This window comes from Hemiscyllium ocellatum (assembly GCF_020745735.1).
Source record: "Hemiscyllium ocellatum isolate sHemOce1 chromosome 27 unlocalized genomic scaffold, sHemOce1.pat.X.cur. SUPER_27_unloc_6, whole genome shotgun sequence".
In the NCBI taxonomy this organism is placed as follows: Eukaryota; Metazoa; Chordata; class Chondrichthyes; order Orectolobiformes; family Hemiscylliidae; genus Hemiscyllium; species Hemiscyllium ocellatum.
This window is the reverse complement of record NW_026867515.1, coordinates 723674-737565: the sequence shown is the minus strand read 5'-3', so window position 1 is coordinate 737565 and position 13892 is coordinate 723674. Positions and strand designations below refer to the sequence as shown.

At 42.1% G+C, this 13892-nt stretch overlaps 1 protein-coding gene across 1 annotated transcript in view; it reads left to right on the top strand.

Annotated features, from left to right (window-relative positions):
• The window catches only part of LOC132808475 (gastrula zinc finger protein XlCGF7.1-like), a 506159-nt gene that overhangs the window by 310650 nt on the left and 181617 nt on the right, over positions 1-13892 (top strand). The window lies entirely within an intron of this gene.

Here is a 13892-nt window from a genome sequence, read left to right as displayed (position 1 = left end):
ATTAAAGTCGGAACTTTTCAAACAAGAGGTGACGGTTACCGGGTGAACGGGAAAACAAATTAAAACTGTCGGCGGTGGAGGAGAGAGAGCCGGCGCCCGCGGCTTCTTCGGCGGCGGCCGGAGCCCAGGAGCTCAACAACCCCCCGGAGCTGGAGGAAGGTCCGAGCTCCAAGAAGCGGGGGGTCCGGCTGGAGGCTGGATTTACTCAAGGCTTGTATCTATTAACTTATTTAAATGGTACCTACTGTATGGGGGTATGGTTTACATTAAAACCGGAGGATCATGTCAGAGTGTTTGTTTATATTGAGCAGTTGTAGTTGGTAAAATACACTCCCTGGAGGAACACCTTCTATGATGCTGCATTTCTTACCTTCTGCCCTTCCCCCATTTGTTATCTCTCATCTCAATTTTACATTTTCGGTCAAATCTAATATCACATTAATCAGCCTTGGATTTCACTGTATTATTAATTAATCTGTTGGATTATTGTAAAACAAAATTAATGGTGTAATTTCGTTTATGATGTCTGAGTTTGACATTGAAGGTGCAGGTGTGAATACCAGTAAGTTGTAAAAATAAATCAAGAGCTTGTCCTTTTTTAACAAAAAAAGGAGTTTAATGATATTATTGGCACTGTCTCCTTGAGCATGAAGATTCAAGTCTGAGCAACAAACCATTTCATGCTGTCACCCAGTTTAATTCAAGTCGAAGAAAATAATTCTGGCAGGCTAAGATTTATACAACCCAAAATATGATTGATTATCTTGTGTATTCTTACCTTTAAGCCGTAACAGAAGGCATTGCGTGGCAGTTTGAGACTGAAACATGGCTGGAAAGAATGTAGATTGATGAGGAAAATCAAATGGCAGAGTTTGAGACCAAAATCTGTCAGTCTGGCTTGATTGCATGAGTGGTGGTTCTTCAAAAGCACCTTCCAAGTCATGACCTCAACCACCAAGAACAGAGAAGTGTGAACACAGGATTCCGACTGCAAGATATATCGCATTGCTTCTTTGTTATTGACCAAAATGCTGGAACTCACTCCTGAACATTGTTGCAGACCACACCATGTTTGTGAAGCAATTTAAGAGGCAGCTCAGGACCACCTTTTCAAGGTCAGTTTGGAAAGAGTTGTTGGCACAGCCAGTGATATTCGCATCTCATGAAATAGTAAGCAAAGAACCCAGGGCGTTGGAAGCTGAATTTGGCATGGATGGAGGATTGGCTAACGACCACAGTTGTGGTAAGGGGCATGTTCAGGATGGCAACTTGTAACTTGTGGTGTACCACAGGGATCAACGCTGGGGCCAACATTATTTACAATATGTATACGAATTACTTGGATAAGTAAAGTGAATGTACTTTTGCTAAGTTTGCAGAAGAGACAGTTGATGTGAAAGCAGGTGGTGAGGATGACATTAGATATCTGGAGAGGGATATAGACAGGTTAAGCAAATGAACGAAAGCTTGGCAGATGGGAAAATGAGGTCATGCAGTTTGTCAGGAGGTGAAGAACTGAATATTAAATGGAGAAAACTTTAGAATAGAGGGATTTGGAATCACATCCACGAATCTCTTCATCCAATTTCAGTAAGTAATAGGGAGGCAAATGGGAGGTTGGCCTTTTCAATAGAGTATAAATATAGGAAGGTTATAGTGAACCTATGGTAAGGTACTAGTCAGGCTGCAATTGAATACTGAGAACAGTTCAGGGCCCTTTACCTGAGGAAAGATATATTGGCATTGGAGGCAGTCCAGAGAAGGTTGACCATGATGATTTCAGAGATGGAAAGAATGTCTTACGAGAACTGAATAGGTTGGGCCTGTGCTTATTAGAAGTTATAATTAGAGGTTACCTTATTGTCACGTACAAGAGCCTGAGGAGACTTGACAGGCTAAACATGGAAAAATGGGTGAGTCTACGACTAGAGGAAGTTACCTCCAAATAAGAGATTGCATGTTTAGGACAGATAGGAATTTCTCCTGAGGGCAGTAAATCTGTGGAACTTGATACTACAGAGGGCTGTTGAGCCTGGGTTGTTATGTGCATTCTAGGCTAAGATAGATTTTTTTTTAAATCAGTAAGCGAATTGAGGATTATGGGACAATGGCAGGAAGACATGGAATAAATGTTTACCAGAATAATTGTGATCTGAATAAATGGCAGAGTCAACTCAATGGGCTGAACTGAATAGTAAATAGTAATGAGGAAAAGGATACAACTGGCAATTACAGACCAGTCAGTGTTGGGAAGCCTAGAGATTGTAGGGAGTTGGTGGCATTTGGGCATTGTTACTTGATTTATCATCTGGAGTTTCAAATTGATGCTGCTATGGCCCCGATGCAATTTGAAATCAATTTATGTTTCTGGAATATAAAGCTTATCGCTGCTTTGGTGATCTTATGACGCTTGATAAGTACCTATTTTGTTCACTAATGACCTTTTTTTTAAGGAAGGAGATCTTCAGTCCTTTCCTAGTTTGGTGAATGTGTCACTCTTGATCCAAAGTCATGTAGTTGACTCTTAACTGCCCTCTGAATTGGCACTTGGTTTTTGTTGGGAGACAAAGTGTCACGTTCCATGAATGAATAAAGAAAAATATTTAGGAAAGATTGTCATTGTCACTGAGGAGAAAGTGAGGACTGCAGATGCTGGAGATCAGAGCTGAAAATGTGTTGCTGGAAAAGCGCAGCAGGTCAGGCAGCATCAAAGGAGCAGGAAAATGGATGTTTCAGGCATTCCTGAAGAAGGGCTCATGCCCGAAACGTCGATTCTCCTGCTCCTTGGATGCTGCCTGACCTGCTGTGCTTTCCAGCAACATATTTTCAGCAGTTGTCAATGTCACTGTCAGTGAAGGGAAGATTGTGATCTAGTGATACTGGTTAAGTAGCCCAGAGATCTCTGTCTTCTGAGAACAAAAATTAAAATCCCATCATGGATACTAGTGGACTTTATTTTCAATGAATAAAAAGATCTGGAAGTGAGAGTTTGTCTCAGTACTGGCAACCAGGAAACGTTATTGATGAAAACAATGAATTGCAGATGTTGGAGATCAGCAACAACTGGTACAATTGCTGGGGAAACGCAGCAGGTCTGGCAGCATCTGTGGAAAGAAAACAGTTGATGTTTTGAATTCAGCCAAGCTTTGAAGGGCCACCGGACTCAAAACAGTAACACTGTCGTCTCCTCATAGATGCTGCCAGAACTGTTGCTTTTCTCCAATCATTATTGATTATTGTGAAAGTGTTCTTTTAGGGAGGGAAATCTACAATTCACAGCCCTACACACGTGTGTGCACACTCACATCATGTGACTCCAGACCTACGACAATGTGGTTGACTCTCGACGGCCTTCTAGCATGTAGCCAATTGCTCGATCCAAAGGTCATGAGAGCAAATGTTGGACATGCGAGCAACAATCACATCCCACAAAATATTTTCTTGTATATTAAAAAGCATAGGTTAATGAAGGACAGCCAAAACAAACTGCTATGGGAAAGTCATGCACAACTAACTTGATTTGCTTGTAGTTATAAATATTGTTTTAAAATCCTCTTCAGAGAGGACATAGGTTCCATCATTGTTGCAATACTGCATGCAATTCTGTGCTTTCTGCTACAGGAAGGGTGTTATGAAACTTGAAAGGGTTCAGAAAACATTTACAAGGATGCTGCCAGGGCTGGAGGGTTTGAGCTACAGGAAGAGGCTGAACAGACAGGAGCTATTTTCCTTGGAGCTTTGGAGGCTGAGGAGTGACTTTAAAGACGTTTATAAAATCATGAGGGTCATGGGTAGGGTAAATAGGCAAGGTCTTTTCCCTTAGGTGGGGGAATCCAAAATTAGAGGGCATAGGTTTAAGGTTAATGGCAAATGGAGTTTAATATAGATAGGTGTGAGGTCTTACATTTTGTATAGTCAAATCAAGGTAGGAATTTCATGGTGAATGGTAGGACCTTAAGGAGTGTAGTGGAACAGAAGGATCTTGGAGTAGAGGTTCACAGTTCTCTGAAAGTGGAGTCACAGGTAGAAATTTTTTGGCACACTGGCCTTCATCAGTCATGCATTCAGTATAAAATTAGTCGAGATAAGCACCAAATAACAACACGTACCGAAAAGCACCAAATCTGTTTCATCTGCAGTATTTCAAACCAAGAGATGTATGGGTACAGGTTCATAGCTCCTAGAAAGTGGAGTCAGGGGTAGACAGGGTGGTGAAGAAGACTTTCGGCATGTTGCTTTCATCAGTCAGAGCAATGAGTACAGGAGTTGGGATGAATTGTTGCAGCTGTCACAGATTCCACACAACAACACAAGACATGACCCTACCCTTTAATCTGTAAAGTCGCTGTGATAAATGGTGTAACCTGCTGTAGGTAGTAAATCCCTGACACTTTAAAATCAACAATCAGCAATTTATTTAAACAACTCTCGAACAAATGGACGAAACTACTAACAAACTGTATAAATCTAAAACACTTCTACAATGAAAGGGCAGTTGTCCCATATTTTTCCCACTGGATTTGGTTCGGGTTTTAGTGAGTAGTCTGTCCAAAGCTGCTGCAGGAAGAGATTTTCCTGATTCAACAGATGTTTCTGGCTGACTCTGAAGCTTCCGGGAAAATAGTACCAGCATATTCAGCCTCTCCCTGTAGCTCAAACCTTGCAGCCCTGGCAACATCCTTCCAAACCTCTTCTGAACCCTTTCAAGTTTCACAATGTCTTAAAAAGACATCAACTTTGCTCAACTAATGTGGGAGAATTTTCTGCATGACGCGTTCTGTCTGAAAGAGCCCTCCCCTGTGCTGTGACAGAGCTACAGTGACTTTCAAAAGCCTGACAAATGCTGTCATCAGTCAAAGATTCATTGGGGGAAGCTTCTCAATCACATCTGTAAATGGAGAAAGTGTTTTTAATATTGAGACATGAATAAAGGCTGCATTAATCTTTTGTTCTGAAGATTTACTCATACATCTCAAAACAGAGCAGTCTACGGGAACAAAAGACACCGCTGCCTATTTCCTGACCAGGACTGACTTTGCACAGAAACATGGACGTTTTAAATGAATGGGGTGCCATTCGTTTTAAGATGAGGTGAACTTAAGAGGCATAGCATTGGCTTAGAAATGAGAGACCCTTGACACACACACAGCCAAAATCATCACTGCCATTATTATCAAATTAGAATTTAGGCTGGATAGGCTGGGATGTTTTTCCAGTGGAGCAGAGGAGGTTGAGAGGCAATATTTTTAAACCATGAGGGGTGGAGTTGTGTTAATGATAGCTGTCTCTTCCCTAGGGTGGGGGATTTCAAGACCAAGGACTCATTTTTATGATGAGAGGAAAAGATGGAAAAAAAGATGAGGGGCAAAATATTTACAGAGTGTAGTTCGCCTGGGGAAACAGCTACCAGTGAAAGTAGTTGACATAGGTACATTAACAACATTGAAAAGACATTTAGACAAATACATGTGTAGGAAAGCTTTAGAAAGATATGGGCTAAGTGCAGGGAAATGGGGTTAGTGTTAACAAACATTTTGGTCAGCATGGACCAGTTTTGGCTGAAGGGCCTGTCTCTGTGTAATAATATTCTATGACTTGTGTCCCTTTGTCACTCTGACAGTGTTGAGTTTCCACATGAACCAGGAGAAAGTGAGGACTGCAAATGCTGGAGATTGGAGTTGAGAGTATGGTGCTGGAAAAGCACAGCAGGTCAGGCAGCATCCAAGGAGCAGGAGAATCAATGTTTCAGGCACAAGGACGTCCAGATGAACATCACTGAATAAAATCTGATCTCATTCACCAACTCTGATGCAGAGGTGCTGTTGTTGGATCGGGTGGACAGGTCAGAAGTCACACGACACCAGGTGAGAATCCCAGTAGATTGATTTGAACCCACGAGCTTTCGGAGCACTGTTCCTTCATCAGGTGAAGTGATAAAGGAGCAGCATTGATGAAGGAGCAATGCTCCGAAAGCTTGGGATTTTAAATAAACCTGTTGGACTGTAACCTGGTGTTGTGTGACTTCTGACTTCTTCAACTGCGCATTCATGTTGAACTTGATGGGATACTTTATCCAACTCCACATATTTAAATCATATTGCTTGGAGGGGTTCATTTGAAACCTTTCAGGAGGTGAATTCAACAAGATTGAATTATTGAAAGTTACTCATTTCTAAACTTACATCAGGACTGGTAGTCATATAGATATACAGCACGGAAACAGATCCTTCAGTCCAACCAGGGAGATAGTGAGGAAAGAGATCGATCTGAGACGGGTACAGCTGAGAACAGAAGTGAGTCAAACAGTCAGGGCAGGCAGGGACAAGGTAAGAGTAATAAATTAAACTGCATTTATTTCAATGCAAGGGGCCTAACAGGGAAAGCAGATGAACTTGGCATGGTTAGGAACACGAGACTGGGATGTTGTAGCAGTTATGGAAACATGGCTCAGGGATGGGCAGGACTGGCAGCTTGATGTTCCAGGATACAAATGCAATAGAAGGGGAGGCAAGAGAGGAGATGGGTAGCATTTTTGATAAGGGGTAGCATTACAGCTGTACTGAGGGAAGATATTCCTGGAAATACATCCAAGGAAGTTAGTTGGGTGGAACTGAGAAATAAGAAAGGGATGATCACCTTATTGGGATTGTATTATAGACCCCCAATAGTCAGAGGGAAATTGAGAAACAAAGTTGCAAGGAGATCTCAGCTTTCTGTAAAAATAATAGGGTAGTTATGGTAGGGGATTTTAACTTTCCAAACATAGACTGGGACTGCCATAGTGTTAAAGATTTAGATGGAGAGTGTTAGGACAGAACTTTGTCCTCGCGTGTTCGTTTAGAGGAGAGACCACAGACAATTAATTGGCACAAGCTCGCGTTTATTTCAGAACCGTGGCTGATTTCAGTGAAGTACATGCGTTCACTGGAGAAGGTGTACACGTTCTGCTGCTTTTCCAAAAGTCCGCGCCTGATATATTTTTTCACTAAGCTAATGCTACGTAATCACTCACACACATGATCTCCCGCACACAAAGTGTCTCCTGTGACAGAGCTAAATTCGGCCTTGGCAAATATCCACGAGACGGTTTCCAGTCTGGTAAACAACAGCTCAGCCACCTGTTATGGCCTTGGCAGCTACGCTGAGAAGAGCCGGCCATTGTGCTGCCTGACCTTGGCAAATATCCACGAGACAATTCCAGTCTGGTAAACAACAGTCCAGCTGTACAGGCAGTTTCGGTCAGCAGTCCAAACAACTGCTCCGCAGTGCCCCCCCGATTCCCAAGCAGTAATTACAATTCTACCCTGCCTAGGCCTATTTTATATTATATATATATCCCAACACTCCCTCCCTTGGCCTCTACTGAGGCCACATCAACCCATACCGTTACAAACGCAATGTCGCGCGGCAACAGAGGACGGGTGTGTCGGCGGACGCCCCCACACATCCCTTTGGCTTCTCCGAACACGTTATCTCAACCAGGCCGACCGGTTCTAGGGAGACATCAGTTCAGGGTGAAGGGGTCCCTAAGCAGCATACCACTATAAAACAAGCAACAAGCGAAAATTAACAATTAGTAGGCAATTCTAGGTTACTTCTTTTAAAGAAAACAACTACAAAAGCTCCCTCAAAACCAACAAAACTACAAAAAAAAGTATAACTGAGTATGATAACAAATGGAAGAGAACCAGAGGAAAACACAAAGTGGATGAGTTAGGATGCCTGCAGAATGAAGGTCCGCTGTCCAAAGAACACCCAATTGTACAACCTCCCATTAAAATCGGTCGTATTATATCATGACATCCTAAACTAACTTTTAAACTACTGACATCATGTCAAATCCTTTTGTAATAGGATTAAGTCGGTTCTGGAAGCTGCCACAAAACTGGCACTTTCATCTGTCAAAAATACTGAGAATACATTGTACTGGGTCCACGATTTTCCTTCTATCAAGCTGCTTTGCAAGCCAGAAACTTGACCAGATTCCCGACACGGATACAAAAGCCAGGCATCTGTTAAAACCACATGACCACAGGCCACCATTCTGAAGGTCAATGCACGACTGTGCCTGTCTTAGGTTGTCCCTCGCTCGAGGAATCTTACCCGTCATTGGCTAAACAGTCATCTTCACTGACCAATAAAAACCCACATCCATTTCACAGCCGTCAAGGACGGACACAAGCCAGTTACCACTGCCCATCACTGTGATCAGCGGCCCTCCAGACCAATCGAAGCCATTTAGGAATACCAGATAATGGCTAGGAATCTCTTGAGTGAACAATAGTCTCTTTAGTTCTGAGGAATAGAGCACTTCACAATCTCTAACTGCAACATAAAAGCACAAATTTACCTGTTGCAAATTTGAATGGGAAAAAAAATATACAACTGGGGGGGTCTCTGGACTACAGCCCTCACTTTCTGAGGCCCGAAAGTAGAAGGATTAGAAATGAGTGACACAGTTATAAAGCAAAATCATATATTGTCCCGCGCTTCTCTCTCAGGCACAGCTCCTCCATTCCCTCTGGTTCTGATCCCGTAATCTTTCCTTGGGGTGCCCCCATCACAGGCTCCACCAGCACCGCTGCCTGGTGTGCGGGTGGGAGGTCATCCTTTCCCGTCAGGGCACGGTCAATCGTTCGTGTCACAAGCGTCCTGATACATGGTATACAACAACAACCACAGGTAATAAAGATAGCAACAGAGATGCATAAACCAAGGGCCAGCTGTCCTAGCACAGTTCCCCATCTACCGAATGTGCTATTCAGCCAATCTATGACTGGGTTTTTAATCCCCGACTGTTGCTTCAGTTCAGTGGCTAGGGCTCGGAGTTCTATCAAGGTCTGCGTGAGCTTGCCATCCGGGCCTGTGTTGTTTGATATTGAGGTACAGCACGTTTCTCCGAACAGTGCACAGACCCCCCCCTTTCTCGGCCAGTAACATGTCCAGGGCCATCCTATTCTGCAGGGTCATAAGGGAAGTCTGAGCAAGCTGCTCGTGGATCGCGTCAACCGCATCTCGGGTTACGTTGGCAAGCCTTTGGACATTATAATGGATGAGATTGATTCTATTGGTGTGTTTATTTATCGTGACGGGGAAGATGGCCACAAAAAGGGGAAAGCTCTCAAAGCCGGAGGCCACCTCGTCTATTAGTTTATACTCATCGGGGATGTTTCTGGCCTGACCGATTGCATCGATCCAGACCCCATGAGGGTTCTTTAAATCCACTATTGGGTTGATGTTTCGCCTATGTTGGGCATGGCGATCGAGTCCCCGGGGTGGCTTCTGGAAGGTGTAATCACCAGGTGCTCGTGGGGACATAAAGAGCGGGGCATTCAGGGTTACTAGGACACAACTCCCTTCCCAATTTAGAGGCAACCAATTGTACAGGATCCTACCTCCGCAGTACCACCACAGGTCCGCTCGGCTTACCGTTAATTCGGCTGCTTCACTCTTCGTGAGGAAACGGGTTCTGTTGCAGCTGGCTTTGTCAATTGTACCAACTTGATATCCTCGGGTAAGCGATCTTGTGTGGGGTCGGAGTCCAATACCACCGTCGCTCCGCATGGGTCCTTTGATACCTGTATGGAGAATCTTACAACAGGGCAAAAACCTATCCACATCAGGATCTGGCTACTGCCCCTCATTTCCAGCCTCCCATTCAGAAAAAGACCTGTTTCTTCTTACTCTTTTCCCACTTGCCAACCTGTTTTATATCCACCTCAATAAACTAGATCTATTCCTACATTCTTTAACTTTACGCATTAATCCCTTATTGAGACTTTGTTAAAAGTCTTCTGAAATTCCAAATAAACCACCTCCACTGGCTCCCTTTCAGTAACTATTATTTACATCCTCAAAACATTCCAGTAAATTTGTCAAGCTTGACTTCCCTTTCATAAATCTATGCTGACTGTCTCCAATTCTGCTAATGGTTTCTAAATGCTCAGCTATTCAAGCTATGGATGATCCATTTACTCTGTAATCCCATGTATTTTAGGAGACAGATAGAAAAGTACAGCACAGAAGATTTCCCTCCTTGCTGATCAAGAATCTATATTTAACACCACATTTTAGCAGAACAGTTCCAAAGATTCCCAATTCTCCATAAGGAAGAAAAATTGTTCTAATCTGTGGCCTTTGAAACAGAGACTCTGAATTTAAGATTATCCCACCAGATGAAACTTCAAACCACTCAACATCTTAATTTTCGATTAATAACCACTCACTCTGCAAAGCTCCTGCAGATACATACAAAGCCTGTTCTCAAAAGACAACCCATCCCTTCCAAATGCTCTCTGAACACATACACCCGTTCTTAAATAGAGGTGCCTAACATTGTGCCGTGTTCCAGATATGGTCTCCATAAATGCCCTCTTTTACTGAAGCATAGTCTCTTACTCACTTTCTTCTAATACATTTTGATCCTTTAGCCCTATCTAAGTCCTTCTTGAAAAACATTCAATGTTTTAGACTTAACCACCTTCTGTGGCATAGAATTGTATGGACTCGCCACTCTCTGGGTGAAGAAATGTTTCCTCATCTCAGTTTTAAATGGCCTAACCCCTATCCTAAGCCTGTGACCCATGGGCTCTCCTGAACATAACTTCCCTTTCAAATACAGTTTTTTCCATGGTTTTTCTCCACAAGTGTTCTCATCACTATCCTTTTTAAGAGTTTTGACAGATCATAATTTCATTTTCCTCTGCAACAGCACAGTGAAAATATTTAATGATAATAAAAAAAGTACTGGTGATGTTTAAGTAAAAAATGACCACTTTCACCTTTAGATTACCTCATCTGTTTTTTGACTATGCTTTTATTCCTTAGAATACTTCATTGTAATCTTGATTTTAACATTCCAAATGCAACTTTCTAATTCCTTTTTTCGTCTGATGCTTTTGCTTTAATCAATTTATTCTTGAAAGCTCAAACCTAAATGTATTTTCTTCAGTCAGACTATATTACCTTGCTCTCTGTTCAACTGGTTTTAAAACATTCTCCACGGTTATCTCACTATTCAAACTGTTTCTTTTAAATGTTGCCACTAAAATAAACATCCTGTTGCCTTTATCTTTCAGACTCTATCTTTTTTGATCTGAACCTAATTTGGTCATTACTATCATGTGTTAAGAGTTGAACCTTCAACCTTCAAGTCATTCACTTTTCTGTTTAACCACCTAGAACCAAAACTGGAAACGTTCCTGGTCAGACATGCAAACTGCTGATTAACAACCAGTCCAGGATGAGCCCCAAAGCCCTTTCTCATCTGTTGTCTATACAATTAACGTGTGCATTATCATGATTCTGTTCCTACTTCAAACATCTCTGAACATTAGAACATAGAACATCGAAAAATACAGTGCCGTACAGGCCCTTAAACATCCTCAATTATAGCGTATTTTATTATAGTACTTAGTTCCAACACATCAAAACTGGCTGCACACCCAACTGAACTGTTCAAACAAACTAACAATTTTCTTCTTTAGATACAAATCCACCTTTCTGTGATGACCCAGCAGAATTTATCAGGATGCAAACAAGCTTAAGGCTGTTGTCTCAAGGTTAATTCCAACTTATCCTGCTTAATGTCTAAGCCTATAAAGTTTCCCAAAGCCTGACTTCCAATGTTAAAATTGACTTTAAACATAGCTATAATAATTAAGAAATATTGCAATGTTCCTAGCTTCCCATATCCTCAAACACCAATTTATCAATTCATGCTTGACTAACTTTAAAGCCTGTTCCTAACTTGTAAACATATTTATATATTTACTTCCATTTATTCAGTATTTAATATTTAAAATGTAAAAGTCATACAGTTCCCAATTTTGAAATCCACTGTAATCACCCAGATTTATTACCCTAATTTAGATCCAAAATTAGTTTTCTTAAGTACTCCTGACCAATCATTTCTTAATTACAATACTTTAGGTCGTAAAATAATCAGAGCTGTCTTACAATAATTTGTCAATTCAAGTTAAAAAAAACTTCTAATGCATGAACAATGGCCGAATCCAAGGTCACAGATAATAACCATGGAAGTTTTCGTTTTTACAACAACCTACTGTTGAACTGAAACTTCAACTGTCCTTCATATATTGCTTTTATGTAAAGATAAAAGAGATTAGTTAGAAAAGGATAGTTAGGCAGTCATGACTTGTAAAAGAACAGAAGTTATCAACCTTAAAAAAATCATGTTAAGTTTCCATAAAAATCACATTTAAAACAGTCCTGGAACTCAAGCTCTAAGAAGAAAACCCAAGCATTCAATCACCAACAAACAAGTGCATTTAAACCAGATCACAAAGGGTTAAAGTTTCTGCAGGCTGTACAGATTTTTCACTCTCGCTCTCTTTCACACAGACACACTGTCCGTTATGCTCGCAGCACTCGCTCTCTCTCTCTTTGGGTCGGCCCCTCACTCTCTGTCTTTTCGCACACAGACCCTCACACACACACACACAGACTCTTTCTCTCACACATTGACATACAAATTCAGATATTAAGTTCCTCCATCTGACCCCCTCCCTGTCGGGATCCGCCCTAGAACAGTACGTCTTTCAAAACCTGACCTTCGCTTGGCAGATCTCTCTTCTTAACAACTGGTCTACGCTACCAGTTTTACGCTACGGAGCCCTTGTTACCTCCAAGTTTTTATGCTACGGAGCCCTTGTTATCTCCAAGTTTTACGCTACTTTAGATTTTAAAAAATGACTTACCAGCCAGGATTCTGCGCCTCTGTGGCCAAGTTAAATTAATTTGGGTTGGTGAGGATCGGAAAGCAGACAAGAACTAACTCAAAAGTTAACTACTGGAAGCCTTAGATGTAACAGGCGCTTCCTCACCTTAAAATTTTCGGCCGAAAAAATTGTCTGCCCACTGACCTGCCAACCTGCAGTCTCTTCCTCCCCCGTTCAGGGTCACCAGATGTTAAACTCCGAGCCTTAGCCACTGAATTGAAGCATCAGTCGGGGGTTAAAAACCCAGTCATAGATTGGCTGAATAACACATTCGGTAGATGGGGAAATATGCTGGGACAGCTGGCCCTTGGTTTATGCATCTCTGTTGCTATCTTTATTACCTATGGTTGTTGTTGTATACCATGTATCAGGACGCTTGTGACACGAACGATTGACCGTGCCCTGACGGGAAAGGATGATCCCCCACCCGCATACCAGGCAGCGGTGCTGGAGGAGCCTGTGATGGGGGCACCCCAGAGAAAGATTACGGGATCGAAACCAGAGGAGATGGAGGAGCTATGCCCGAGAGAGAAACGCGGGACAATATATGATTTTACTTTATAACTGTATCTCTCATTTCTGATCCTTCCCCTTTAAGGCCTCAGAAAGTGAGGGCTGTGGTCCAAAGACCCCCGAGTTGTGTATTTTTTTCTTCCGCGTTCAAATTTGCAACAAGTAAATTTGTGCTTTTATGCTGCAGTTAGAGATTGTAAAGTGCTATATGCCTCAAGACTCAAGAAACTATTGTTCACCCAAGAGATTCCTAGCCATCATCTGCTATTCCTAAATGGCTTCGATTGGTCTCGAGTGTCATTGATCGCAGTCCTAACAGGCCGAAGGGCCTGTTTCCACACCGTCAGTAATCTAACCTAACCTAACAAGTGAAAACACACTGGATTTTAAGACCAAGCAGCATATTTGTCAATTCCGTGCACAACTTGCTTGCTGTCGGTCACCGGGCTGGGATTTGTCAGAGCAGAGATTTGCAAGGTGATGGAAGGTTTGCTTTTCGGTTGGAGGGAGGGAAGGCTGCTTAGCACTTGTATTTTTAAAAGACTTTTGTTGTGAATCCAGTGGGATGGGTTTCATTTTCTCTTGAACAGAAGACTCTTAGTACAAAATGTTTTCTGGATGCTGTTCTAGACATAACAG